This window comes from Mustela lutreola, chromosome 3, assembly GCF_030435805.1.
Source record: "Mustela lutreola isolate mMusLut2 chromosome 3, mMusLut2.pri, whole genome shotgun sequence".
Lineage (NCBI taxonomy): Eukaryota > Metazoa > Chordata > Mammalia > Carnivora > Mustelidae > Mustela > Mustela lutreola.
In genome coordinates this window covers 59,320,462-59,347,503 of record NC_081292.1, presented here as the reverse complement: position 1 = coordinate 59,347,503, position 27,042 = coordinate 59,320,462, and the positions used below count along the sequence as shown (strand labels likewise).

Below are 27,042 nucleotides of genomic sequence, written 5' to 3'. Positions count from 1 at the left end.
TGCTGTTCCATTTTTCTCTGGCTTCCATTGTTTCCGATGAGAAGATAGTCATTCTTACTACTGCAATCCTATGTGTGTCATTTTCCCTCTGGGCCCTCTTTTTTTAAATTTTTTTTTTAATTTTTAAAATTAATTAATTTATTTTTAGCATAACAGTATTCATTATTTTTGCACCACACCCAGTGCTCCATGCAATCCGTGCCCTCTATAATACCCACCACCTGGTACTCCAACCTCCCACCCCCCCACCACTTGAAACCCCCTCAGATTGTTTTTCAGAGTCCATAGTCTCTCATGATTCACCTCCCCTTCCAATTTCCCCCAACTCCCTTCTCCTCCCTAACTCCCCATGTCCTCCATGCTATTTGTTATGCTCCACAAATAAGTGAAACTATATGATAATTGACTCTCTCTGCTTGACTTATCTCACTCAGCATAATCTCTTCCAGTCCCGTCCAGGTTGATACAAAAGTTGGGTATTCATCCTTTCTGATGGAGGCATAATACTCCATAGTGTATATGGACCACATTTTCCTTATCCATTCGTCTGTTGACGGGCATCTTGGCTCTTTCCACAGTTTGGCGACCGTGGCCATTGCTGCTATAAACATTGGGGTACAGATGGCCCTTCTTTTCACGACATCTATATCTTTGGGGTAAATACCCAGGAGTGCAATTGCAGGGTCATAGGGAAGTTCTATTTTTAATTTCTTGAGGAATCTCCACACTGTTCTCCAAAGAGGCTGCACCAACTTGCATTCCCACCAACAGTGGAAGAGGGTTCCCCTTTCTCCACATCTTCTCCAACACATGTTGTTTCCTGTTTTGTTAATTTTGGCCATTTTAACTGGTGTAAGGTGGTATCTCAATGTGGTTTTAATTTGAATCTCCCTGAGGGCTAGTGATGATGAACATTTTTTCATGTGTCTGATAGCCGTTTGTATGTCTTCATTGTAGAAGTGTCTGTTCATATCTTCTGCCCATTTTTTCATATGATTGCCTGTTTTGTGTGTGTTGAGTTTGAGGAGTTCATTATAGATCCTGGATATCAACCTTTTGTCTGTACTGTCATTTGCAAATATCTTCTCCCATTCCGTGGGTTGCCTCTTTGTTTTCTTGACTGTTTCCTTTGCTGTGAGAATTGATTCCATTTACTATAGCACCAAGAACCATAAGATACCTGGGAATAAGCCTAACCAAAGAGGTAAAGGATCTGTACTTGAGAACTACAGAGCACTCATGAAAGAAATTGAAGAAGACACAAAAAGATGGAAGACCCTTCCATGCTCTTGGATCAGAAGAATAAACATTGTTAAAATGTCTATACTACCTAGAGCAATCTATACTTTTAATGCTCTTCCGATCAAAATTCCACTGGTATTCTTCAAAGAATTGGAGCAAATAATCCAAAAATTTGTATGGAATCAGAAAAGACTCCAAATCGCTAAGGAAATGTTGAAAAACACAAATAAAACTGGGGGCATCACGTTACCTGATTTCAAGCTTTATTACAAAGCTGTGATTACCAAGACAGCATGGTACTGGCATAAAAACAGACACATAGACCAGTGGAACAGAGTAGAGAGCCCAGATATGGACCCTCGACTCTATGGTCAATTAATCTTCAACAAAACAGGAAAAAATATACAGTGGAAAAAAGACAGTCTCTTCAATAAATGGTGCTGGGAAAACTGGACAGCTATATGTAGAAGAATGAAACTCGACCATTCTCTTACACTGTACACAAAGATAAACTCAAAATGGATAAAAGACCTCAATGTGAGACAGGAATCCATCAGAATCCTAGAGGAGAACATAGGCAGTAATCTCTTCAATATCAGCCACAGCAACTTCTTTCAAGATATGTCTCCAAAGGCAAAGGAAACGAAAGCGAAAATAAACTTTTGGGGCCTCTGGGCCCTCTTAAGACTTTTTGTTTTTAGCATCTGACTCTAATGGGTCTTAATATTCTGTTCCCTATATTTATTCTGTTAGATGTTCACCCCATTTTTTTGGCTGTGTAAGTTAATATTTTATGTCAATATTTGTCATCAAACATTGTTTTCTTTCCAAACTTTTCTCTCAACTTACAGAGTTTCAATTACACAACATGTTGGACAAGTTGGTATTTTCCTAAAGGTTACTGAATATTCATTTAATTTCCTTGTATTTGCTCTTTTTTTCTAATATTGGATACTTCTTATTGATGGTCTTCAAATTTACAGATCCACTTTTGCAATCTTTTAAACCCACACAGTGAATATTTTACTTTACATAATTTTCTTTTTCAGCTCTTGGAATTCAACTTGGCTCTATTAGTTTTGTTGTATCTCTTCATTTTTCTTATCTTCTTTTAATGTTTTCATTATATTTTTGCACATATCATGTGGTTTTGCACATAATAGTTGTATCTATTAATTCTACCATCTGGATCATCTTGGGGTTTGTTTCTACAAATTGCTTTTTGACTGTCCTATATTCTTTGTTTTCATATATTTTATAATTTTTGATAACATACTGGGCATTACTGATGATGTTATAGAGGGTCTAGGTTTTATCTTCCTAGTATAATATAATCAGAGTGATAATAATAGGTGAATGGAGTCTGATTTTCTCCAAAAGTTCAAGAAGTCCATGTCGAGCAACAATTTTACCCTCACAACACTATCAAGATGTTAACTGAGAAGTTTGATCAAAATAGTGGTCACCCTTTTGTAGATAGTCTTTTTTGTAGATAGTCTTTTTTTTAATATCTGCTCATTGAAGGAAACGGATGCATAGAGAGTATTCTAAAGCCGTAAGGGAAGATTCCTTCTACAGCCAAACCTGGGAATCAAGATACTTATTAAATACAGTATGGGAGTGAGAATTACTGGCTCTAATCAACTAATTCTGTTTTGTCCTTTTATTTACTTGGTATTTAGTCCTGTGGTTGATTTTTTTTTTTTAAATAAGAGTTTGACCAAATAAATATTTACCAAAATGTAAACTACATAAATCAATCTAAACACTTTTCAAATGTTTTCACCTGAGAGGAGTTTAGAACAGTGGAAAAGGAAGATTGGGGGCAGGTGGCTCAGCAATGAAAATGTACTTTATAGATCAGAAGTGTGCATAACTGGGGTTTGGCTTCCACTGGCTGAGGGGCCTGATTGAGAAGAAACAGCCAAAGTGTGGGGATTTAAAGCCAGAAGCAAGCTAATTTTAGATTGCAAATATCAGATATAGAAAAAGATTCACAGGATAATATTACCAAACCCATTCCTCTGTCAGCTCAGGATACATTTGAACAAAGAGATCAAATATGAAACTGACCTCAAAGCCAATGCTTAACCACTGCTCTGGGCCCTAAAAAAGAGTTGTGAATGGAGTTTAGTTCAAGTGGATACTATTTTAATTAAATTCAATACTTCTGCCTCTTTAGAAGAAGCTGAGATAGAATTTTTTTTTAAATCAAAAGAAAAATATTCTGAAAATGCCACCAGATTTTTGTACATAATATGTTTCTCACACATTGCTCTGCATGTTCTTTGTCTGCAGGAGGGATTGTATGAATGAGTGCTAGAGTATTTGTGCCACAGTATCTCAGAAGAGTTGTTTCCAAAATGCCAGTCTATAGATTGATACAAGCACACACAGTGAAAGAGAAAAGTAAGAATATGAATTTTTCATAGAGCTAATAATTAAAGGATTTACCTTAATTCTGAATTTAAGGTCTTCCTACATTTTGGCTTTTACAATATCCTTTTGGAAAGAGAAAGGTATTGGTACATGTATTTTTAATTACCTTTCTTAGAAGAATGAAAATTGATAACCTTATATAAATCCCTCCATTAAAATGAGTCTGTGCCATTCAAATTCAAGGCACATATTCTTCAGAACAGCATGAAAGCATTTACAAAAAAATGAAACAAGAATGTACATCATTAAAATTAAGCCTTTGTCAATTGTGAGACAATCCATTCTTTCCGGCAGAACTACTTTCAGATAGAAAACATACCACCAGATAATTAATTATTCATACCGTCAATAGTGAGATGCATCCTGATATCAGGCTTGTTAATATGTGAAAAAATGTGATGCTAAGAATCTATGAGATAGAGTGTGTGATTTACATAGAGACGATTCATTCATTTAACACGTAAGTATTCTTCCTATTATTCTTTGACACAGTGTACCTGAGTCTAGGCATTGAAGAGTTTGAATGATACATGAAATTATGAGCCAACCATATTCTTCATTCTTATCCAGTGCAGTACTTCTCAAAATTTTGAACTTTTTCAAGTTATTGTTTTTACCCATTTCTCATTTGATGTCCATGTTTGACTATTCCAAGTGCTCTGGTTATGCAAAACATTCTGTAGTCTCAAACATTCATAGCTCTGTGGATGAACAGTGGACAAACTAGTCACCCTAATATATAGGATGTACTACTTGAAGTCAGGGAGGAAAACCTGTTTACTGCCAGATGCACTCACAAGGATGAGTGCTCTCTAAGCTGAAGGATAACAGGGGATGTAGTTAGGGAACATAAATATGAAAAATAAATTCAAATTTCTGCTCATTTCTGCTCACCCTAAATTCTCAAGTATTTCTCAGAAATAAGAATTGCTTAATAAGAAATGCTGAAATAATTTTTTCACGTTCTTTAGGAAATAAGAATCTCTGACCCAGGATCAGCAGTAAGGTTCAGGGTAAATGAAGATCTGGATTGAGAAAACCAAGTCATAACCCCTTACTAAAAATCTGCATTGGCCTTCTCACTTCTAAATGTCTTCTTTTGATGGTGTTGACCCTTCATCAGATATAGAAGAGAAACACTAATGATGCTTTGTTGGAAATGTTAATAGGGATAAAAGGGAAACACAGCCTTTGCTTTTTCTTGAAGACAATCATAATGAATAGGAAACTTGTTCTCAGTTGTTTTTTTTTTTTTTTTAATTTTTTTATTTTTTATAAACATATATTTTTATCCCCAGGGGTACAGGTCTGTGAATCACCAGGTTTACACACTTCACAGCACTCACCAAATCACATGCCCTCCCCAATGTCCATAATCCCAACCCCTTCTCCCAAACCCCCTCCCCCCGGCAACCCTCAGTTTGTTTTGTGAGATTAAGAGTCACTTATGGTTTGTCTCCCTCCCAATCCCATCTTGTTTCATTTATTCTTCTTCTACCCACTTAAGCCTCCATGTTGCATCACCATTTCCTCATATCAGGGAGATCATATGATAGTTGTCTTTCTCTGCTTGACTTATTTCGCTAAGCATGATACGCTCTAGTTCCATCCATGTTGTTGCAAATGGCAAGATTTCATTTCTTTTGATGGCTGCATAGTATTCCATTGTGTATATATACCACATCTTCTTGATCCATTCATCTGTTGATGGGCATCTAGGTTCTTTCCATAGTTTGGCTATTGTGGACATTGCTGCTATAAACATTCGGGTGCATGTGCCCCTTTGGATCACTACATTTGTATCTTTAGGGTAAATACCCAATAGTGCAATTGCTGGGTCATAGGGCAGTTCTATTTTCAACATTTTGAGGAACCTCCATGCTGTTTTCCAGAGTGGCTGCACCAGCTTGCATTCCCACCAACAGTGGAGGAGGGTTCCCCTTTCTCCGCATCCTCGCCAGCATCTGTCATTTTCTGACTTGTTGATTTTAGCCATTCTGACTGGTGTGAGGTGATATCTCATTGTGGTTTTGATTTGTATTTCCCTGATGCCGAGTGATATGGAGCACTTTTTCATGTGTCTGTTCGCCATCTGGATGTCTTCTTTGCAGAAATGTCTGTTCATGTCCTCTGCCCATTTCTTGATTGGATTATTTGTTCTTTGGGTGTTGAGTTTGCTAAGTTCTTTATAGATTCTGGACACTAGTCCTTTATCTGATATGTCGTTTGCAAATATCTTCTCCCATTCTGTCAGTTGTCTTTTGGTTTTGTTGGCTGTTTCCTTTGCTGTGCAAAAGCTTTTGATCTTGATGAAATCCCAGTAGTTCATTTTTTCTCTTGCTTCCCTTGCCTTTTGCGTTGTTCCTAGGAAGATGTTGCTGCGGCAGAGGTCGAAGAGGTTGCTGCCCGTGTTCTCCTCAAGGATTTTGATGGATTCCTTTCGTACATTGAGGTCCTTCATCCATTTTGAGTCTATTTTTGTGTGTGGTGTAAGGGAATGGTCCAATTTCATTTTTCTGCATGTGGCTGTCCAATTTTCCCAGCACCATTTATTGAAAAGGCTGTCTTTTTTCCATTGGACATTCTTTCCTGCTTTGTCGAAGATTAGTTGACCATAGATTTGAGGGTCTATTTCTGGGCTCTCTATTCTGTTCCATTGATCTATGTGTCTGCTTTTGTGCCAGTACCATGCTGTCTTGAGGATGACAGCTTTGTAATAGAGCCTGAAGTCCGGAATTGTGATGCCACCAACGTTGGCTTTCTTTTTCAATATCCCTTTGGCTATTCGAGGTCTTTTCTGGTTCCATATAAATTTTAGCATTATTTGTTCCATTTCTTTGAAAAAGATGGATGGTACTTTGATAGGAATTGCATTAAATGTGTAGATTGCTTTAGGTAGCATAGACATTTTCACAATATTTATTCTTCCAATCCAGGAGCATGGAACATTTTTCCATTTCTTGGTGTCTTCCTCAATTTCTTTCCTGAGTACTTTATAGTTTTCTGAGTATAGATTCTGTGTCTCTTTGGTTAGGTTTATTCCTAGGTATCTTATGGTTTTGGATGCAATTGTAAATGGGATTGACTCCTTAATATCTCTTTCTTCTGTCTTGCTGTTGGTGTAGAGAAATGCAACTGATTTCTGTGCATTGATTTTATATCCTGACACTTTACTGAATTCCTGTATAAGTTCTAGCAGTTTTGGAGTGGAGTCTTTTGGGTTTTCCACATATAGTATCATATCATCTGCGAAGAGTGATAATTTGACTTCTTCTTTGCCGATTTGGATGCCTTTAATTTCCTTTTGTTGTCTGATTGCTGAGGCTAGGACCTCTAGTATGATGTTGAATAGCAGTGGTGATAATGGACATCCCTGCCGTGTTCCTGACCTTAGCGGAAAAGCTTTCAGTTTTTCTCCATTGAGAATGATATTTGCGGTGGGTTTTTCATAGATGGCTTTGATGATATTGAGGTATGTGCCCTCTATCCCTACACTTTGAAGAGTTTTGATCAGGAAGGGATGTTGTACTTTGTCAAATGCTTTTTCAGCATCTATTGAGAGTATCATATGGTTCTTGTTCTTTCTTTTATTGATGTGTTGTATCACATTGACTGATTTGCGGATGTTGAACCAACCTTGCAGCCCTGGAATAAATCCCACTTGGTCGTGGTGAATAATCTTTTTAATGTACTGTTGAATCCTATTGGCTAGTATTTTGTTGAGTATTTTCGCATCTGTGTTCATCAAGGATATCGGTCTATAGCTCTCTTTTTTGGTGGGATCCTTGTCTGGTTTTGGGATCAAGGTGATGCTGGCTTCATAAAATGAGTTTGGTTTTTTTTTAATTGACACTAAAAAACAACCGATAGAAACACCATGAGGCAAGTATGAAATGATCATGATAGTGAAATAGTAGTCTTGTTTGTGCTGCAGGTTCAGGAATAGGAAAGAATTTTAATATGCTTAGGGTAGGGGTTTGACCTAATGTTCTGATGTGTGATGAAGTTGAAAATATGTAACTTAGGATAAGAAAATGGTCTGTAAGGAGAGGGAGAGGAAATTTGTGGCTTTTTCCCATTTTAAAATGATTATGGTTTCCTTTAGCCAACTCCAGGGGATTTAATAACTTTTTGTATTGGAGAAGGGTGGCTTGTGCCATATGGCTACCCCCTGCTTCTGTGTTCAATCTACAAATAGCATAATTTGGGAGCCCAGGACAATTTGTTCATTGTAAATCTATGCTGTAATTCTTCTTTATGTCTGAAAACTATATTCAAGATTTCTTTCTGGCTCTTGAATTGCCTTTAAAAAAATCAACTGGCAAGGGTCTGAGAGAATAATTTCTAAGTGAGTGACAGAAAACTGTGCCCTTTCCGCAGACCATTTCAAAATAACCTTTGATGAGCCCACAATCCATTTTAATTACCTGTGCAAATAGCCCATTTCTAATATTGTGAGCAATGAATGGCCCTGTAACTCTGTGTAATTGCTTGGGATATTGCTGCTTGGATACTGAATGTTTTATGAAGGACACCTATTTAGTCACAAAATTAAAGGCCAGAGTATTTTAAATTTTGGACTAATATTCAGCCATGCAGCTTTGGATAATTCCAGTTTTTTTTTTTTTTTTTAAAATTCTCTCTCCCTGTTTGTGTAGAGAGAAGGAAAAACATGATTTCAGAATGCTATCATAGTGTTTCAAGCAATTTATCACATCATATAATTCAGCCAGGCAGAATAAACATAGATTTCAGCAGATGTAAAAATCAAGGAACAGTTATAATATTCTGTTTGATAGAAACAGGAAAATATATAAATGCACATTAAACAACTTTTTAAAAAGATAAAGAGCATTTTAATTATTTTATAAAGATCTCCATTTTCTACATTTTCCAGAGTCAACGTGGTAGAAATTTACGGCTACTTGGCAATTGACAAAAATGTTTAGAGAATGACCACAACTACTCAGTTTCACTTAGATTCTGAATAGTGTTTTAGCTACAAGGCACTATAACTCAGTGATCAGAAAAAAAGTCTTAAGTTATCAGTTGCTTAATATTTGTTTTTCCAAACATAATAATGATTACCATCAGAGTATCTGTAAAATCCTTTGTAGTCTTTAGAAGTAGTGTACTACTTATTGTAATTATGGCAATTTCTTCTTCAAATGATAGCAACCATTTTGATTTTTTAAAGAATAACTATTCACTGTTTTTAAGTGTGCTGCTGTCCTCACCTTTAAAACAGAGTTGGAGCTATCCCTGCAGTTTTCCAGGGTTATCATAAACATAATACTGACATTGTGTACTTCTATTTTTCTTAAATAATTCTATTAACTCATTGTAAATTTTTTACTGACATGGTAAATTCAAATAACGAACTATACTTTAGCATTGTAGTCTGCAATGGAAACTTTTATAATACTGAGATACCAGTTTTAAGCTAAGAGTAAATGAGCATGACCAAATCACTCTAAGACCACAGCATTCAATCTAACTTTGCAAGGCCATTATAAATGGTACATGCAAACTGAGATCAGTGTTTATGGTGATTGGTTCCATGACACAATTACATGGATATACTTTCTTAGTAGGATAGAATAAATTCCCTGGTTTGATCTGACATGTTGGGATAGATGGGGTCAAAGTGAGGAAGAAGTACAAGGTCCATCCACTACACCAGGAGCTGTTTTATATGGTGGATGGAAAGGAGAACATAGTTTGATGGATTGAATTTGATTTGTGTTTAACAGGATATTGGAACATTTCAAAGACTAGTTTTTAAATTGTAAGCTACCATTTGCAGAGGTATATACTGGACTGAGTAGCCTCACCCCTACCCAAACTCAACATCTACCTAGAACCTATGAATATTATCTTATTTAGAGATAGGGTCTTTGCTAATATAAGTAGGTATAGATGAAGTGTTACTGGCTATGGGTGCCCTAAATACAATATGACTGGTGTCTTTATAACAAGAGGGGACTTTAGATACACACGCATATTAGCTATTTGTAGCCCTGCAAAGATGTGCACGCTATAAATGGGAATTCAAACTACTTTAATTCATTATAGTCTCCATTAAGAAGGAAAAACAAAGTGTATTTGTAATTGTATATCTTGTGTTGATCAAGTACTTTTTTTTTAAGATCTTATTTATTTATTTGACAGAGAGAGAGAGAGAGAGAGAGATCACAAGTAGGCAGAGAGGCAGGCAGAGAGAGAGAGAGAGAGAGAGGGAAGCAGGCTCCCTGCTGAGCAGAGAGCCTGATGCGGGCCTTGATCCCAGGACCCTGAGACCATGACCTGAGCTGGAAGGCAGAGGCTTAACCCACTGAGCCACCCAGGTGCCCGATCAAGTACTTTTTGATAAGAGAGAATATTTATTCGACTAAGCATCAATGAGAATCAAGTCTTCCATTTTTACTTTCCACAGACAAGCTCCTGGCTCTGTATTTTTCAAATCTTGATTCTCTACCAAATCAACATATTTCATATGTCAAGTATGATACTGTGATATAACCTCTGGTCCTTCAACATTGTCATTTTAAGAATTTTACCACAACATATGTCTATGTGAACATATTGCTAGGACCATTCCCAGGGCCTTGGGCAGTAGGCCCATTTAGTGAGAGACCCTAAGCAAAGCTTCATTAGCTTACTAAAGCTTTAACCCTCAGCAACAGGAACAGAAGCTGGTCTGTAGAAAATAAAGGAGTATCTGGTGGGTAGGCAATATAATGCTTATAGCAGCCCGAGAGTTTTGGTGAATTAGCCAGGAAAGAAAAAAAAGCCAGAGTAGTGGTTAGAAAGAGAGTTAGGGTCATATGTAAAGGTTCTATTTGTGGAGCTGTGGATTGCAGTTTTAAGTCTGGGGGTATGAATATACAGAGGAGGGGGTAGAAATGGAGAGAAAGGAGCAGCAGGTGGAGGAGAAGGGAGAAGACAGGGTTGGGGAGGAGAAGGGCGGAAGAGGAGGGGTGGAGAGAAGGGATAGAGGAGGGAGAAAGGGGGAGGACCAAGGGGAAGGAGAAGGGGCAAAGGAGGATGGGGAGGCCCCTGTGGCAATGATGGGGGGAGGGGGAGGAGGAAAGAAAGAAGAGGAGGGAAAAAGGAAGAGAATCAGGGAAGCAGTTTTGGCATTGCCAGTCACAGTCCCTAATCTCTCTCCTCTTCTTTGGCATTTGTCCAAATTCCTAGTAGCTTTCCCTGTTGTCTTTATTGGGGGAGGGGATTCTCCATCCTTGTAGACTTCCTGTCAGCACTTGGATGTCAGTTGTTCCGTCTCAGGCTGTTGCCAAAGCTCTGTCCCATCGTGGCCTCTGAGCATTAGACCCTTACCTTTTTCATTTTTCTGCTCCCAGCCACAAAGGATTTTCCTGTCTCACATCTCTTCTGGGGAAATCTCTCAGACAGCAGGGGAAGGATTAGAGGTTGGGCACAATACATGATGAGGTGAAAATGGGGTCTATAGGAAGTGTAAGACAGATTATCTCAATATAGACATTTTCCCTGCTAAGCAGAACATTAATTCTCTGTTCTATAAAATCATTTGAATGAATATACAATTTCATCTAATGAGCTTGATTTTTGCCATTATAAGTGCTTAATATAAATCCCTTATCAAAATGAATCATGAAAGACTGCATTCTAAATGGATCTTCTTTGGATATTGCAGGGCTAGGACTTTTAAGATATTTTGGAACCTGCTGTCTGAAAATAATACCACAATCAAAGTGCCACATTTGGCTGTGTTTGTATGCTGCCAAAAAAATCGGAAGAAAAATGAAAAATTCGCTCATTCATTTGGAAGTTTCCAAATATCCAGATGTTTGGCATCATACATACTGTTAGGTGACTAATTGGTTGGGCTGTTCATATTCCACATGTTTGGCATTGTTTTACATAGATTCGGGTTATGTTTTCAGATAGGGAAGTGCAATGTATTTTATGTGCTCACTTGGGACCCAAAGGCTAATGGTGTCAAATGGATTTTTCCCATTTGACCCCCATGAACAGAGTTCAGTTTTCCTCATGTTACTTAGTCCTACAAAAATGCAGGTGCAGATATTTTATTGCTTTTTAAATCTCACAAAGTACTAAAAGATTTGAATAAGAAAAATAGTTCTGTTCCAGCAGAAATCATTTCATCCCAAGGAAAATTTTCCTCTCATTATTCCAGCAAATGAACAATAAAAAAATACATGAAATCATAGTATCACCAAGTCTGAGAATACACATCAAAACTTGACCGTTTTCTTTCCTATAAGGCAGAATGGGGAGAACAGATGTTTAAAAAGGGACTTTTAGTTAAATTATACTTTAAACATACGACTTTATCACATTAAGATCTAGAAGATCTAGGAAAATAATTTTCACTACATATAGTGACTCCTTGAGTTTTGTTTGCCTAGAGTTAATTTTTTGTCGAGAATTTCCCAGCTGGGCTATGCCATTTGTTTTAAATTGATTGTGTGTTCTATGTGGAGCTATAACAGAAAACTGGGAAAACAGATCAATTTAGGGACCGGAGAGCTACCAGAGAAGAGATATTTATATTAATTTAAGAGACTTAAGCCTGTAAGCCTTTCCTTCAATATGTCTAATGACTTAATTCAACAAATATTGACTGAGTTGTTCTCATTTGAAGAGCGCTTGCTTTACTACCCTGGGAGAAGCAGAGTTAAACAGAATAAAAGTCTTTTATTTCAGCTGACTAAAAGAATATTGAACTGAAGCAAGAAATCTGATTAAAAAAACACAGTGTAAGGAAGAAATGTTTACCAAATAGAAATTATCAATCAACTATTATTTAATATTCATCATCAATATTTCTAAGATTCAGACTTAAAACAGCTACTAACATATTCTTAAGGAAAAGGAATAGAAATTAGGAGACATTTAAGGAAATTTAATTCTTCCTGCTTTTACTTGACACAGAAATGATTAAGGAGAAAACAGAACAAAACAAAAGTAGGATTACAGGTTTTCTTTTATACTTGAATGATTTAAAAATGTATGCCAACATTAAAACACACCTTGAAGAATTCTAGTAAATTGGTCAGCAAGCATTTCAGTGATAAAAATGCTGATAGTATAAGTGCAAATAACAGACAAAAAAAATGAGTGAACCTGATGGATTGATTCATTCGAAAGAGATGAAATTATTAAAAGATCAAGTGCAAAGGGAAAAGTCTATAAATATTGATGTGTCTGATACACCGAGGAAAAGCAGAAAGACACATGATAGCTCTGAGAGGGATGACTAGTAATTGCAAGAGGCATATAAGGCAATAAATTATAGCAAATAAGTAGATAACATTTCTCAGATTAAACCTCAATTGTGGGCTGAAACAAATTGGTGTGGTACAGGAGGCATGACTTCAAGAATTTTTTAGAAGAGAACTGCTACATGATGCACCATAACAGATCAAATTGCTCTTGTTATGGGAAGTACATTCTGCTATAGAATAGTTTCAGTAAAGCAGGGGAAGTTTTTTCTCCTCCCAAACTGTCCAATAGAAATACGCATCTGAAAAATGTGGCTCTGGAAGAGAGACTAAGCAAATGTAGAAATAGGAACATCAACATTAAATTCATTATCACAATTACAAGAAACCACTATTTCAGTAATTATAATAGTAATAAAACACTTTCTATGCTTTATTTGTTTGTGCAAATAGAATCAGGCATAAGTAGAAATCAATACAAATGTCTAGATACTATTGGTAGTTTGATTCAGCAACTAAAGATTAAATTATTGAAAGATCTAGTGCAAAAGGAAAAAAATCCATAAATACGTATGTATTCTGCTACAGTATAGAAAACATCAGGAAATGACTAAAGGCAATGTGAAGGAAGTATTCATTTCTGATGTGGAGTTCCATAAGAACAATCTCAAGAGAGAATAAGGTGATCACGGAGTTGGATTTCAAAAGATAGATGTTTCCAGAGAGGAAGAGGATAAATCAGTACTAAGAAATGGAGACTTTGACCAACAAAACAAGATTGGATGAGGTGTGTTGGAAGCCCATATGTGGGCCAATGAGTGAAAGTAGAGACAACTGCACCATAACGTGGTAGATAGTCTAAAATACAGTGACAACAGAGGAGTGCGAAAATTTCAGTTTAATTTAAACTACTCAAATCCATGGTGCTTTGATTTGGTAAGCTGTATCAGTACATCAGGAGGATCCAGGCTGTGGTAAAATTTAAAGTCAGGAGCAGTGGTTTTACACTCTGGAGGTTTGCTGGGTTTGCCATGGGACCCCAGCATTAGCTATTTTAATTAGAATAATGTGCAACCTTGAGGGAGGACAAATTGGAAGGGGCTAGGAAGGCTGTCGACAGCCAAGTGAAGCAAGTTTGTTTTCAAGGAACAGTGTGAAGACTGAAAAACATATGGTTGTCCTTGCTTTCATCTAAGTACACTAAAAACTGGTTTTACGATAGCAAAACTAAATTTTGTACACAGTGGCAGATGGAAACCCTAATGTGCTGCCTGCTTTGGCAGGATGTATTTGAGTTGAGTTTGGATGACATCGTATATGTGAAGGGTATTGAGTGGTTACAGATAAAAAAAAAAACTCAGTAAAAGAAGGACTGAAGGAGGGTTGGATAATCTCAGGTTGTATTTAGGGAAAGGACTACTGATACCATATTGAAACCCAAATGCCTGCCAGTGGTCATCTGTAGGTTGTTTTCTAAGTATCTTAGTTTTAACACATCTAAACATAAGCTTCTGTGTTTTCTCCCAAACTGGGTCTTTTCTTCATTTTAGTTATAGGTACCTGGCTGCTCAAGTCAGAAATTTAAGAGCACTCTGATGTTTCCACCTTCCTTACTACTTTCATTCTCTTCATCAGCAAGTCCTATCAATTTCACCTACAAAGTGCTCCTGGTTTCCATATACTTCCATCTTTATTGTCACTCACTTGTCCAAGCCTCCATGTTCTCTGGAGTAAATGATTGCCCGTCAGGCTCTTCACTTCTCACCCTTTTCCTAACACACTCCCCATGGATTGGGTTGATCGGTTACAATTATAAATCAGGTCCATTTGCTAATCTGCTTAAAATAAGTTCAAAAATTTAAAAATTAAATTTCTCAGTATGGTCTTTGATGTTCTGCATGATTGACCCTGTCTGCCCCCCAGGGTGTTTTGGATCATTGTTCTCCATGCTCACCATGCTTCAGGCACGTGTGTATTTTTCAGTTCTTTAATCACAACAGATCATTTCTCAAATTGGGGCCATTGTAGCCTTTTGTATATAATTTTTTCATCATGTTACTAGGCCAAAAGGGAGGCCTAACAGTTTCATTTATTAAGGAGTTATGACCAAATAACTTGATAAGTATTTATGTCCTAACAACTTATTAGCTGTTTAAAAAATACACATAAATTGAAAGAAAAGAATTTATTTCATTCTTAACCACAATTATTAATGAATGGGGCATGTGTACCACTTTTCATAGCACAAATTCTCAAACTTTGGAATCAGATTGAACAATGACAAACTCATATTTAATTCCACAAAATCTTTTGTGTGGTACTTGCTTTTTGCTGCAGCACCTGCTGGCATTTTTAGAAATCTGCTTTACAAAGATAATCATGTCATGAAAAGAAATGTAATGCGATCTAACATTGAAACTGCCAACTATCTAGTGTTAGTAACTGGCCTTGTGTTTCAAGGATATTAGGTATCATTGTCTTTTGCTCTTGAAAATTTTTCTCAGAACATCCTTGTTGAGTTCACTGTGGTGCCCTAGGGTATCTTGGCATACCATTTGGGAACCAAAGCTCTAGAGGATTTGAATGGGACAGTGGCCTGACCTTCGCATACCATTTGGGAACCAAAGCTCTAGAGGATTTGAATGGAACTGGGATTTCACTTAGGATAGTACTCTCTAGTTCCATCCATGTGTCTGCAAATAGCAAGATTTCATTCTTTTTATGGCTGAGTAATATTTTATCGTATAAAATATTATATTTTATATTATAAAATATTATATTTTATATTTTTTTTACTGAAAGAAAAATTTTTTTATTGTTTATTTTAATTCAGGTAGAGTTAACATACAGTGATATATTTGTTTCAGGTGTACGATATAGTGATTCAGTGATTCTTTTTTTTTTTTTTTTTTTAATTTTTTATTTTTTATAAACATATATTTTTATCCCCAGGGGTACAGGTCTGTGAATCACCAGGTTTACACACTTCACAGCACTCACCAAATCACATACCCTCCCCAATGTCCATAATCCCACCCCCTTCTCCCAAACCCCCTCCCCCCGGCAACCCTCAGTTTGTTTTGTGAGATTAAGAGTCACTTATGGTTTGTCTCCCTCCCAATCCCATCTTGTTTCATTTATTCTTCTTCTACCCACTTAAGCCTCCATGTTGTATCACCACTTCCTCATATCAGGGAGATCATATGATAGTTGTCTTTCTCTGCTTGACTTATTTCGCTAAGCATGATACGCTCTAGTTCCATCCATGTTGTTGCAAATGGCAAGATTTCATTTCTTTTGATGGCTGCATAGTATTCCATTGTGTATATATACCACATCTTCTTGATCCATTCATCTGTTGATGGGCATCTAGGTTCTTTCCATAGTTTGGCTATTGTGGACATTGCTGCTATAAACATTCGGGTGCATGTGCCCCTTTGGATCACTACATTTGTATCTTTAGGGTAAATACCCAATAGTGCAATTGCTGGGTCATAGGGCAGTTCTATTTTCAACATTTTGAGGAACCTCCATGCTGTTTTCCAGAGTGGCTGCACCAGCTTGCATTCCCACCAACAGTGGAGGAGGGTTCCCCTTTCTCCGCATCCTCGCCAGCATCTGTCATTTCCTGACTTGTTGATTTTAGCCATTCTGACTGGTGTGAGGTGATATCTCATTGTGGTTTTGATTTGTATTTCCCTGATGCCGAGTGATATGGAGCACTTTTTCATGTGTCTGTTCGCCATCTGGATGTCTTCTTTGCAGAAATGTCTGTTCATGTCCTCTGCCCATTTCTTGATTGGATTATTTGTTCTTTGGGTGTTGAGTTTGCTAAGTTCTTTATAGATTCTGGACACTAGTCCTTTATCTGATATGTCGTTTGCAAATATCTTCTCCCATTCTGTCAGTTGTCTTTTGGTTTTGTTGGCTGTTTCCTTTGCTGTGCAAAAGCTTTTGATCTTGATGAAATCCCAGTAGTTCATTTTTTCCCTTGCTTCCCTTGCCTTTTGCGTTGTTCCTAGGAAGATGTTGCTGCGGCAGAGGTCGAAGAGGTTGCTGCCCGTGTTCTCCTCAAGGATTTTGATGGATTCTTTCGTACATTGAGGTCCTTCATCCATTTTGAGTCTATTTTTGTGTGTGGTGTAAGGGAATGGTCCAATTTCATTTTTCTGCATGTGGCTGTCCAATTTTCCCAGCACCATTTATTGAAAAGGCTGTCTTTTTTCCATTGGACATTCTTTCCTGCTTTGTCGAAGATTAGTTGACCATAGATTTGAGGGTCTATTTCTGGGCTCTCTATTCTGTTCCATTGATCTATGTGTCTGCTTTTGTGCCAGTACCATGCTGTCTTGAGGATGACAGCTTTGTAATAGAGCCTGAAGTCCGGAATTGTGATGCCACCAACGTTGGCTTTCTTTTTCAATATCCCTTTGGCTATTCGAGGTCTTTTCTGGTTCCATATAAATTTTAGCATTATTTGTTCCATTTCTTTGAAAAAGATGGATGGTACTTTGATAGGAATTGCATTAAATGTGTAGATTGCTTTAGGTAGCATAGACATTTTCACAATATTTATTCTTCCAATCCAGGAGCATGGAACATTTTTCCATTTCTTGGTGTCTTCCTCAATTTCTTTCCTGAGTACTTTATAGTTTTCTGAGTATAGATTCTGTGTCTCTTTGGTTAGGTTTATTCCTAGGTATCTTATGGTTTTGGATGCAATTGTAAATGGGATTGACTCCTTAATATCTCTTTCTTCTGTCTTGCTGTTGGTGTAGAGAAATGCAACTGATTTCTGTGCATTGATTTTATATCCTGACACTTTACTGAATTCCTGTATAAGTTCTAGCAGTTTTGGAGTGGAGTCTTTTGGGTTTTCCACATATAGTATCATATCATCTGCGAAGAGTGATAATTTGACTTCTTCTTTGCCGATTTGGATGCCTTTAATTTCCTTTTGTTGTCTGATTGCTGAGGCTAGGACCTCTAGTACGATGTTGAAAAGCAGTGGTGATAATGGACATCCCTGCCGTGTTCCTGACCTTAGCGGAAAAGCTTTCAGTTTTTCTCCATTGAGAATGATATTTGCAGTGGGTTTTTCATAGATGGCTTTGATGATATTGAGGTATGTGCCCTCTATCCCTACACTTTGAAGAGTTTTGATCAGGAAGGGATGTTGTACTTTGTCAAATGCTTTTTCAGCATCTATTGAGAGTATCATATGGTTCTTGTTCTTTCTTTTATTGATGTGTTGTATCACATTGACTGATTTGCGGATGTTGAACCAACCTTGCAGCCCTGGAATAAATCCCACTTGGTCGTGGTGAATAATCCTTTTAATGTACTGTTGAATCCTATTGGCTAGTATTTTGTTGAGTATTTTCGCATCTGTGTTCATCAAGGATATCGGTCTATAGCTCTCTTTTTTGGTGGGATCCTTGTCTGGTTTTGGGATCAAGGTGATGCTGGCCTCATAAAATGAGTTTGGATGTTTTCCTTCCATTTCTATTTTTTGGAACAGTTTCAGGAGAATAGGAATTAGTTCTTCTTTAAATGTTTGGTAGAATTCCCCCTGGAAGCCGTCTGGCCCTGGGCTTTTGTTTGTTTGGAGATTTTTAATGACTGTTTCAATCTCCTTACTGGTTATGGGTCTGTTCAGGCTTTCTATTTCTTCCTGGCTCAGTTGTGGTAGTTTATATGTTTCTAGGAATGCATCCATTTCTTCCAGATTGTCAAATTTATTGCCGTAGAGTTGCTCATAGTATGTTCTTATAATAGTTTGTATTTCTTTGGTGTTAGTTGTGATCTCTCCTCTTTCATTCATGATTTTATTTATTTGGGTCCTTTCTCTTTTCTTTTTGATAAGTCGGGCCAGGGGTTTATCAATTTTATTAATTCTTTCAAAGAACCAGCTCCTAGTTTCGTTGATTTGTTCTATTGTTTTTTTGGTTTCTATTTCATTGATTTCTGCTCTGATCTTTATGATTTCTCTTCTCCTGCTGGGCTTAGGGTTTCTTTCTTGTTCTTTCTCCAGCTCCTTTAGGTGTAGGGTTAGGTTGTGTACCTGAGACCTTTCTTGTTTCTTGAGAAAGGCTTGTACCGCTATATATTTTCCTCTCAGGACTGCCTTTGTTGTGTCCCACAGATTTTGAACCGTTGTATTTTCATTATCATTTGTTTCCATGATTTTTTTCAATTCTTCTTTAATTTCCCGGTTGACCCATTCATTCTTTAGAAGGATACTGTTTAGTCTCCATGTATTTGGGTTCTTTCCAAACTTCCTTTTGTGGTTGAGTTCTAGCTTTAGAGCATTGTGGTCTGAAAATATGCAGGGAATGATCCCAATCTTTTGATACTGGTTGAGTCCTGATTTAGGACCGAGGATGTGATCTATTCTGGAGAATGTTCCATGTGCACTAGAGAAGAATGTGTATTCTGTTGCTTTGGGATGAAATATTCTGAATATATCTGTGATGTCCATCTGGTCCAGTGTGTCGTTTAAGGCCTTTATTTCCTTGCTGATCTTTTGCTTGGATGACCTGTCCATTTCAGTGAGGGGAGTGTTAAAGTCCCCTACTATTATTGTATTATTGTTGATGTGTTTCTTTGATTTTGTTATTAATTGGTTTATATAGTTGGCTGCTCCCACATTGGGGGCATAGATATTTAAAATTGTTAAATCTTCTTGTTGGACAGACCCTTTGAGTATGATATAGTGTCCTTCCTCATCTCTTATTATAGTCTTTGGCTTAAAATCTAATTGATCTGATATAAGGATTGCCACTCCTGCTTTCTTCTGATGTCCATTAGCATGGTAAATTCTTTTCCATCCCCTCACTTTAAATCTGGAGGTGTCTTCGGGCTTAAAATGTGTTTCTTGGAGGCAACATATAGATGGGTTTTGTTTTTTTATCCATTCTGATACCCTGTGTCTTTTGACAGGGGCATTTAGCCCATTCACATTCAGGGTAACTATTGAGAGATATGAATTTAGTGCCATTGTATTGCCTGTAAGGTGACTGTTACTGTATATGGTCTCTGTTCCTTTCTGATCTACCACTTGTAGGCTCTCTCTTTGCTTAGAGGACCCCTTTCAATATTTCCTGTAGAGCTGGTTTGGTATTTGCAAATTCTTTCAGTTGTTGTTTGTCCTGGAAGCTTTTAATCTCTCCTTCTATTTTCAATGATAGCCTAGCTGGATATAGTATTCTTGGCTGCATGTTTTTCTCGTTTAGTGCTCTGAAAATATCATGCCAGCTCTTTCTGGCCTGCCAGGTCTCTGTGGATAAGTCAGCTGCCAATCTAATATTTTTACCATTGTATGTTACAGACTTCTTTTCCCGGGCTGCTTTCAGGATTTTCTCTTTGTCATTGAGACTTGTAAATTTTACTATTAGGTGACAGGGTGTGGGCCTATTCTTATTGATTTTGAGGGGCATTCTCTGAACCTCCTGAATTTTGATGCTCGTTCCCTTTGCCATATTGGGGAAATTCTCCCCAATAATTCTCTCCAGTATACCTTCTGCTCCCCTCTCACTTTCTTCTTCTTCTGGAATCCCAATTATTCTAATGTTGTTTCGTCTTATGGTGTCACTTATCTCTCGAATTCTCCCCTCGTGGTCCAGTAGCTGTTTGTCCCTCTTTTGCTCAGCTTCTTTATTCTCTGTCATTTGGTCTTCTATATCACTAATTCTTTCTTCTGCCTCATTTATCCTAGCAGTTAGAGCCTCCATTTTTGATTGCACCTCATTAATAGCTTTTTTGATTTCAACTTGGTTAGATTTTAGTTCTTTTATTTCTCCAGAAAAGGCTTTTATATCTCTCGAGAGGGTTTCTCTAATATCTTCCATGCCTTTTTCGAGCCCGGCTAGAACCTTGAGAATTGTCATTCTGAACTCTAGATCTGACATATTACCGATGTCTGTATTGATTAGGTCCCTAGCCTTTGGTACTGCCTCTTGTTCTTTTTTTTGTGTTGAATTTTTACGTCTTGTCATTTTGTCCAGATAAGAGTAAATGAAGGGGCAAGTAAAATACTAAAAGGGTGGCAACAACCCCAGGAAAATATGCTTTAGCCAAATTAGAAGAGATCCAAAATCGTGAGTGGGGAGAAAGGGGATAAAAAGAGGTTCAAAAAGGAAGAAAGAAAAAAAAAAAAAAGAAAAGAAAAAAAAAAAGAAAAGAAAAGAATTTTTAAAAAAAGAATACACCTAAGAAAAATGTAAAAAAGAAAAAATATATATATTAGATAAACTAGTATAAAATCGTTAAAAAAGAAAAAGGTAACAGTTAAAAAAAAATTTTACCCGAAGGCGAGAAAAAAAAAAAAATGAAAAAGAAAAAATTAAATTAACTGCAAGACTAAAAAAAATCACAGGAAAAAAGCCATGAGTTCCGTGCTTGGCTTTCTCCTCCTCTGGAATTCTGCTGCTCTCCTTGGTATTGAAACCGCACTCCTTGGTAGGTGAACTTGGTCTCGGCTGGATTTCTTGTTGATCTTCTTGGGGAGGGGTCTGGTGTAGTGATTCTCAAGTGTCTTTGCCCCAGGCGGAATTACATCGCCCTTACCCGGGGCCGGGGTGAGTAATCCGCTCCGGTTTGCTTTCAGGAGCTTTTGTTCCCTGAGCGCTTTCCGTAGAGTTCCGGAGGACGGGAATACAAATGGCGGCCTCCTGGTCTCCGGCCCGGAGGAGCCGAGAGCCCAGGGCCGCACTCCTCAGTGCGCCCTCAGAGAACAGCGCCCAGTTACTCCCGTCTGCCTGACCTCCGGCCGCGCTCCGAGCTCACCGAGCCTGCGACCGGTTCAAGGTAACACCGAGCTGCGAGCTCACTGTCGGCTCTGTCTCTGTAGCCGGCTTTCCCGTTCCAATACCCGCAAGCTCTGCGACACTCAGACACCCCCGATCCTTCTGTGACCCTGCGGGACCTGAGGCCACGCTGACCGCGCGTGGGCTTCGCCCGGGTTTAGCCTCTGGAGTGATGTCCCTCAGCGGAACAGACTTTTAAAAGTCCTGATTTTGTGCACGGTTGCTCCGCCGCTTGCCGGAAGCCGGCCCCTCCCCCCGGGGTCTATCTTCCCGTCGCTTTGGATTCACTTCTCCGCCAGTCCTACCTTTCAGAAAGTGGTTGTTTTTCTGTTTCTAGAATTGCTGTTCTTCTTCTCTTCGATCTGCCGATGGATTTTCAGGTGTTTGCAATCTTTAGATAAGCTATCTAGCTGATCTCCGGCTAGCTGAAGCAGTCTCAGCTTGCTACTTCTCCGCCATCTTGACTCCTTTCAGTGATTCAGTGATTCTATATATTACTCAGCGGTCATCAAGAAAAGTGTACTCTTAGTCCCCATCATCTATTTCACTCATCCCTCCATCCACTTCCACTCTAGTAACCACAGAGTCGGTATTTTGTTTGTATCTTTTTTCTCCTTTATTTATATATGTTAGTTTCTTAAATTCCATATAAGAGTGACATCAAAAGGCATTTGTCGGGACGCCTGGGTGGCTCAGTTGGTTAAGCAGCTGCCTTCAGCTCAGGTCGTGATCCCAGCGTCCTGGGATCGAATCCCACATCCGGCTCCTTGCTCAGCAGGGAGCCTGCTTCTTCCTATGCCTCTGCCTGCCATTCTGTCTGCCTGTGCTCACTCTCTCTCCCTCTGTCTCTCTGATAAATAAATAAAATCTTAAAAAAAGAAAAAGGCATTTGTCTTTTTCTGACTGGGATTTCACTTAGGATAGTACTCTCTAGCTCCATCCATGTGTCTGCAAATAGCAAGATTTCATTCTTTTTATGGCTGAGTAATTTTCCAATCTGTGTGTGTGTGTGTGTGTGTGTGTGTGTGCGCATGTATCATCTCATTTATCAAATCATCAAGAAATATTTGGATTGCTTCCATATTATAATATTGTAAATAATGTTGCAAGAAACATATGGGCACATGTATTCTTTTGAGTTATTGTCCTCATATTCTTCGGGTAAACACCTGGTAGTGTGATTGCTGGATCATAAGGTAGTTCTATATTTAATGTTTTGAGGAACAGTCATACTGTTTTCCACGGTGGCTGCAGCAGCTTGCATTCCCACCAACAGTGCAAGAGATATTTAACAGAATCACTTTGGCTATTGTGAAGAAAATACTGAAGGGGTAAAGGTAGAACCATGACTGGTTAATAGCCTACTGCAATAACTGACAGCTAATGCTGTGGTCATCAGACCAGAGAGGTAATAGTGTCAGTAATGAGAAGAAATGCTGTATTTCAGACTGTGCTTATAAAATTGGATTCCAGCTACAGAGGAAAGAGAGGAAATAGGGATCACTCCAAGTTTATTGGTTTAAGTAACTGGAATAATAGACCAGCAATCTTAAAGAGGGTAGAAGATGAGGAACTCAGTTTTCTACATGTTGAAATTGAGATGCCCATTGGATATCTACAGAGAAAAGATAAATAGGAAATTAAGGTTTGGCGTTCAGGGGAGAATTCTGCTCTAGAGATAAACATTTGATGATGCTGTTGTATTATCATCCTCTATTTACAGGCAGGGGACTAGAGAGTTCCAAGGAATCAATTATACAGAGAAAAGTTGCAGGCGATAAAAAAGGATGTTAATATATATACTCAATATACTTTTTTCTACGTGGAGGGGAAAACTGATGCTGGTGCTGGTCAAAAAGAATTGCTGACACAAGAATCTACAGGAGAGGAGAGATCATGGAATCCAATCTAGAGGTCTAGTTAGGAGATGGTATTAGTTGCTATCCATGATAATGGGGAGAGAGGAGGGGCTAAGAAAAATGGAAGTGTAAGTTCTTCTCTAAACTTGTTTTTTCTTTTCAAAGAATTATAAACAAAGTCATCACCTGAGAGTAACAGAAGTGGGAATGATGTTGGAATTTTGAAGAGAGAAGAACAAATGGAATAGAGTAAGTCACATTGTTGGGGAGCATTAATGGTTGATAGGAGGTTAGTGATCATGAACCCAAATGAGAGCATTTAGCATGGTTTTATGGTTTCCAGAGCCAGGTTTGTCTTTCCTGGTGCAATAAGTAGACAGCTATACTTAACAAATGTGCTTTTTCAAAGTATGGTGAAGAAAGAGAGGGTAAAGGAATTAAGGGTATATTTAAGGTAGTAACTAGAATAACTGATCCTGGATTTTAAGGTGATTAAGGACAGTAAAGATGTTAGAGAGGTGAGGATCAATGAAAAAGTAGTAGAATCGATAGTTTGTAAAACCTTGTGGGTTCAAAGAATTATTGGAGTAAGGGCACTGGAGAAACTACTGGTCAAAGAATAGGTTCTTGGAGTTAAGATTAAGGCAAAGTTACAATTGTGGTAAATTACAAGGTAGAAGTTCATCCATGGAGCCACTGATTTAGTGTGTTAAACAAAATATTTGGTGAAGGCAAGGTCTGGGAACTGCATTAAAATGATCATTAATTTGTACTTGCTTTTATTTCTGGCTTTTGATTCATTCTTAGGAAGGCCTTTAATATTCAAATTTTATAAAATAATTCTATATTTTCTTGTTACTTTTAGGGTTTCATTTTATACATTTAATTATTTCATCTCTTAGGAATTCTTCTTGAAATATGATTTGAGATTACCAATATAATCTTTTTTTCTTCAGATATACACCTAGTTGGCCCAATACCGTTTCTTTCTTTTTTTTTTTTTTTCAATTTTATTTATTTATTTGACAGAGAGAGAGAGAGAGGGAAGCAGGCTCCCCACTGAGCAGAGAGCCTGATGCGGGTCTCAACCCAGGACCCTGAGATTATGACCTGAGCCGAAGGCAGAGGCTTAACCCACTAAGCTACCCAGGCAACCCCCAATACCATTTCTTGAACAGTCTATCTTTTTAGCACTGATTTGAGAAAACACCTTTAACATATATTAGAATTACACATGTATTTGGGCCTCATTTAGACTTATTATTCTAGTTTTTAAAATTTATATACTCACATCATACTCTTAAAATTATTGAGACCTTATAATAGCTTTAATATCTGTTGGGGCTAAGCCACTCATTGCTTTTCTCTTCCAGTGGTTTCTTGCTTATTCTTATACACATATACATCTCCAGATACTCTGGAATCTGATTGTCTATTTAAAAATTATTAGCATTTTAATTGCAATTGTGTTATAAATTAAGGAGAAGTGACATTTTGAGTCTTCTCATTTATAACATGTCCATCTGTGACCCTTAGACATGCACTAGTTTGAATTTATAGGTCTAAGATATTTGATAAATTTATATTATTTCATATATTTTTCATCGCTAATGTGAAGGTGATCTTTTCTCCCATTATATATTTTGATTGTTTGGTCTTTGAATATATGATAACCACTGATTTCTGTGTACTTATTTTTTACCCTTGTGATTTTACTAATTCTCTTACTGTTTGCAATAATTTTTTGGTTGATTTCCATGTGTTTCAGGGTATACAATCCTATCATTTTTAAAAAGTTTATCACCTTCTTTCCAAATTTTATATTTCCAAATGTTGTTGTTATGTTGCTTATGTTGTTTTTAATTGATTTGACAGCTAATTGGAGTAAAATATTAATAATACAGATACTGATCATATTTTGTTTTCCTCTTGTCTCTAATAGTAATTCCTCAGTTAAGCAGAATGATGGCTTTAGGGAAAGACTATTTTTTCATCTTTACTGACACTATTAATGATTGGAAATCAAGAATGCTTTGAATTTTGTCTGTTTAGCATTTGAGGAGATGTTTATTTTTTCTCCTCAAAAATATTAATTTAATAAATTATATTAGGTAAATTATATTAATAGTTTCCCTAATTCTGAGCCATTTTGCATTATTGGACTAGATCTCACCTGGTCTTAATGGATCATTCTTTCAATTACAATGTATTACATAGGTGATTTTATTATATTCACAAAAAAAATTAACCTACAGTATTTATGTGTTGTTATTGTTTTTAGTGTCATCCAGATTTTAGTATCAATGCTGTATTTGCTTCATTAAAAAACTGGAATTTTCTTCCTTTTGAATACTCTAGAACAGTTTGTATGTATTAAAATTATCTAGTCTTCAATAGTTTGTTAGAATTCTTCTGTGAATCTTCTGAGCTTTATTTGGGGAGTTCAGGAGTTAGCATGTATCCTTATTTCTTCTATAGATGTTACTGTTTGGTTTTTTTTTTCCCCAGTTGTGGTAAATTATGTTTTCCTAGAAAATTATTCATTTCATCCAAGTTTTCTATTTTGTTGGCCTAGATTTGAGCAAAGTTTCTTATGATTCTTTTAATTTCCTGTTTTTAATGATTTTATGTTTTTCCTCCTTGTAATTTCATTTAACTCTATTTTCAGTTCTTTTTTTCCTGATTAACTTTGTTAGTGGTTTGTTTCATTGATATTTAAAAGATTAATCAGTTAATCTTTTTTTAAGCCAGTTTTCTAACAGAGCAAACCTTTTATTAATTTCTTCCTTCTGCTTTTTGTTGGTTTAATATTCTTTTTCTAAAGTTTTGAGTCAGATTTTTCACTGATTAAATTTTTAATGCCAAAAATTTCCTCTAAAAACTGTTTTAGCTCAATTTTGTAGGCTTGATTTGTAGCATTTTCATTATTATTACTTTCTAAAAATTTATTTAAGAGTTTTAACATTTCTAGGTAGAAAAGCCTTTTATTATTTTATTTTATATTTAAGTTCTATTTTCATTCCATTTGAAAAAAGGTATATTCTCTATTTGTAAGATGGAGAGGTCAATAAATATCAATCAAGTCTACCTCATAATGATTTGGGTATTTTATTTTATTATTTTTAAATATTTTTATTTACTTACTTGACAGAGAGAGATACAGCAAGAGAGGGAACACAAGCAGGGGGAGTGGGAAAGGGAAAAGCAGGCTTCCCACCAACCAGGAAGCCTGATGCAAGGCTCAGTCCCAGGACCCTGGGATCACGACCTGAGCAGAAGGCAGACGCCTAATGACTGAGCCACCCAGGTGTCCCGATTTGGGTATTTTATATCTTTATTTTTTTTCCCACTCAGGTTTCATGAACCAAGAAGGGGAAATGCAAATCTCCTATTTTTAAGCATTTCTATTTAGCTTTGTATCTTTTATAATTTCTCCCTTATGGTTGTTGCTTCTATATTAATTGA

General features: G+C 37.1%; 1 long non-coding RNA gene across 1 annotated transcript in view; it reads left to right on the top strand.

Moving 5' to 3' along the window:
• Window positions 1-23,811, top strand: part of LOC131826696 (uncharacterized) — a 28,495-nt gene extending 4,684 nt beyond the window's left edge. Inside the window, exon 3 of the long non-coding RNA XR_009351708.1 lies at window positions 23,743-23,811. This is a non-coding gene — a long non-coding RNA (uncharacterized LOC131826696). The remainder of the gene's footprint in view (window positions 1-23,742) is intronic.
• The last annotated feature ends 3,231 nt before the right edge of the window (window positions 23,812-27,042 follow it).